This window comes from Triticum dicoccoides, unplaced genomic scaffold (genome assembly GCF_002162155.2).
Source record: "Triticum dicoccoides isolate Atlit2015 ecotype Zavitan unplaced genomic scaffold, WEW_v2.0 scaffold43390, whole genome shotgun sequence".
NCBI lineage: Eukaryota > Viridiplantae > Streptophyta > Magnoliopsida > Poales > Poaceae > Triticum > Triticum dicoccoides.
Genome location: NW_021272093.1, coordinates 17,530 through 21,483, shown reverse-complemented (window position 1 = coordinate 21,483; position 3,954 = coordinate 17,530). Strand labels below are relative to the sequence as shown.

Genomic DNA, 3,954 nt, shown 5'->3' with positions numbered 1-3,954 from the left:
ACCTGACCACGCCACTCTTCACCACCGAAACTGCGCGGCCAACGCCAACTCCGGCAAAGGAGGTGAGATCTCCTCTCTTTCACTCACGAATCTTCTTCCCCTGCCCAAGCGCGTCTCCCTCCGATGGCGGATCTGAGCTAGAAAATTTCTTTTGATAGATGGAGTAGATGATTGGTTTATATATATGATGGATATGATATCTCTTTGATGGATGGGTGGATGAATGGATAAAATGGATACAATATATTATGAATGGATATGATATCTCCGGTGGCGGATCTGAGATTGTTATAACTATCATCCGGTGATGATTGGTCTGTTTACAAAGGCTTATTCCTTAATGACCCACTCAAGCAGGATCATCGCTGTTCGTACTGTACAATTTCTATAGACTAACATATCTAGTTTGTTATGAAATTTTCTATTGTAGGTCACCACAAGCTATTTAGTTTGCTATGCGATTTGCTATTTTAGGTCACCACATGCTATCTAGTTTGCTATGCAATTTGCTGTTGTAGGTCAACCCTCGACATTGAGATGCCAAATGATCCAGTTTGATTAGTTCTATACATCTGCCATTGTACGACATACTGCACAAACATGTGGCGTGGGGCCAAGTAATAATGCTTCTATGATTTGCTGGCACAAATCTGATATCACATTGGCATGAGGGATGGAGGTGTGTTCCTTGCCACTCTCTAGGCTATAAGACAGGGTATTGGGTTGAGCTGCTCAAGTACGTTCTTCTTTGAATGGGCACGATGTGTGTGAATTGTGGTCTATTTGTTACTTAAAGTTCAAAAAAATTGCTTCCACATTTTGTAAAATTTAAGGAGTCTTCTTATAGTTGTAATGATTAAAAATTATGATTTCTCTCTTTTTTCTAAGAGTAAAGATTCTAATTTTGTATGATTTATGGAGATTTCACTCGTTGGAGCAGTAAGATAGTGATAGGAATTCTAATTTGTTCTAGGTGATAGTATTAAGATGGTCATCATATGCACAACTTTGTATAGAGCGCCCAATAACCTTGGCTTGCACTCCATGATGTGAAACTTCCTCCCATGACACTTCGTCATCGTCGGTGACCCCGAAGGTGTGCATGTGGCTAGGCGGTCGTTTTGTAATATTTAATGAGCCCACGTGAAACTCGTTGTACTATTGAGGCAAATACACGAATTCAAGTACGTATGATGTCTTAATAAGGTCATATTCATCTAGAGGAGCCAAGATCAAATGTACATGGAAAATTACTGCTATTGTCCGGTGTACTGCACAAACATGTGGCACAGGGTCAAGCAATAATGCTCTCCTGATCTGTTGGCAAAAATCTGATTTCACATTGGCATAGGAGATGAAGGGGGTACCCTCCCACTCTCTAAGCGATAAGAAATGATCTTGGCCTGAGGTGCTCAACTATGTTCTTCTTTGAATGGGTACAATGTGTGAGGATTGTGCTCTATCTGTTTTAATGTCCAAACAATTGCTTCCACATTTTGTAAAATTTAAGGAGCCATCTAATAGTTGCAATGATTAAAAGATATTACTTCTCTCTTTTTTCTGAGGGAAATGATTGTCATTCTGTTTTATTTATGGATATTGCAATTGTTGAACCTGTTTGATTGTGATAGGAATTCAAGTATTAAGATGGTCATCATAAGCATAATTGTGCACTGAGCGACGAATAACCTTGGCCTGCACTCCATGATGTGACTTCTTCCGACAACACTTTGTTATCCTCGGTGTCTCCCAAGGTGTGCATGTGGCCAGGCGGTCATTTTCTAAGATTTAATGAGCCCACGTGAAAATTGTTCCACTTGTGAGGTAGAGACCCAAATTCAAGTATGTGCGTTCTTTTATTAAGTTCATCGCCATCTGCATGAGCCAGGATCAAACATACAAGGACAATTACTGCCATTGTATGGTGTACTGCACAAACATGTAGCATGGGGCAAGCAATAATGCTTTTATGATGTGTTGGCACATAACATATTCACATTGGCATCGGGGATCAAGGTGTGTTCCTTGCCACTCTCTAGGTGATGAGACATGGTATTGGGTTGAGCTGATCAAGTAAGTTCTTCTTTGAATGGCCACGATGTGTGTGAATTGTGTTTTATTTGTTTTAACATTCAAAAAAATTCCTTCCCCATTTTGTAAAATTTAAGGAGTCTTCTAATAGTTGTAATGATTAAAAATGTATTATTTCTCTCTTTTTTATGAGAGTAAAGATTCAAATTTTGTATGATTTATGGAGATTTCACTCATTTGACCAGAAAGATAGTGATAGGAATTCAAATTTGTTGTAGGTAATAGTATCAAGATGGTCATCATAAGCAAAACTTTGTATAGAGCGACGAATAACCTGGGCCTGCAATCCACGATGTGAAACCTACATCCATGACACTTCGTCATCGTTAACAATTGTGTAAGGGTACAGCCACGTTCATGTAGCTCGTTATTGGCAGCAACATATTAATTTGTTCAACATCGGCCACCAGGGTAGACATGTCCCATCAGGCGTGGTTTGTCATGAGATCGATAGATGCTACACCCGCTGGCTTGGTCCATGTGAATCCCTGCAGTAGCCGTCCGAAGAGCATTACACACATGGTTGTGACAAGCCACGCCGCCACACACCCACGGCGGCCGGTGCTGAAGGAGATGAACCGCAACTCATTCTCCGTGAGGGTGACGTCGTTGTGGGCTGCGGTATTAATATGACGCTCTGGCTTGAAGTGTAGCGGCTCGTCCCAGATAGCCGGGTTCCGGCCAAGTCCCCTACGACTGAGTAAGACATGGCTGCCCTTGGGGACACGGTAGCCGGCGATGTTGCTGTAAGCGAGCGCGACGTGTGGCACGTTGAAGGGTGCGACGGGGTGCAGCCGGAATGCCTCACGAATGCATCCCTTGACGTAGGTGAGGCGCGTCGGATGTCCGACTCCTGCACCAACCGCTCTCGGCCCACCACCCGGTCGATTTCCTCCACCGCCTTCCGCATCACCTCGGGCATGTTTGTCATCTCTGCGAGCGCCCACTCCACCGCGTTGGATGGGTTGTCCACGGCGGCAAATATTATGTCCTGCACCAGCATCCCATGCAACAGATTAATGAAAATATGTATACTTTTTTTGCATCTTGGACCTTCATAGACACGTTTGATGTCGACATCGGTTTTTCTTTATTTTGCTTTTTGGCCCCTGGATGTTTTTCTGGTGGCGTGCCCTCGGTGTTGCATGCATGCATGCGTTATGTGTTTACGTACGTACCTGCGACTGTGCTTTCACCTCCTCGATGGTGAGAAGAGGGTTCTCCTCTGCGTCCTTGAGCGTGATGAGTACATCGAGGAAATCCTCGAGCTCCTCCATCTGGCCGGACTTCCATTGCCGCCACCTCTCGTCAATGACCGTGTCGTGCAGCCGGTTGACCGTCGCATTGGCCTCCATCACAATCTTCATGTGTCCATCGAGGTCGAGGCCGAGGCCGCGCAGCCACGGTAGGTAGTCGGAGACGCAGAACGTGTATAGGAGCCCTAGCGACGTGAACACAGCGTCCATGTGCTCCACCTCCATTGCACCCGGGCCGCCATCCTGACGAGGCTCGCCGAAGTAGCGCCTGCCAAATACGAGCCGCCGGATGACATTACCACAGTAATGCCTCGCCACATGCCTCACATTGACGGCCGAGGACGGCGCGGTGGCGAGCATGCAGACGTAGCTTGTGAGGTTGTCGGCCTCTTGGGCACGCTGGTCGTGGAGCCACTGGTGCCGGGAGGGGCAGATGATTTCCGAGGTGAGCACGCGACGCATCTTCCTCCACTGGTCGCCCATGGGGGACAGCACGGCGTTCTTGTACCCGCCGCTAAAGGTCGACGAGGCGAAGGTGAGCGGGCGGGAGGCGAAGTTGGCATCCTGCTTCTTGAGTACCTCACGGGCGATCTTCGGGCAGGTGATC

At 46.3% G+C, this 3,954-nt stretch overlaps 1 pseudogene; it reads right to left on the bottom strand.

Annotated features, from left to right (window-relative positions):
- Window positions 1-2,516: 2,516 nt before the first annotated feature.
- On the bottom strand, window positions 2,517-3,953 carry LOC119346577 (annotated as a pseudogene).
- Between the last annotated feature and the right edge of the window lies 1 nt (window position 3,954).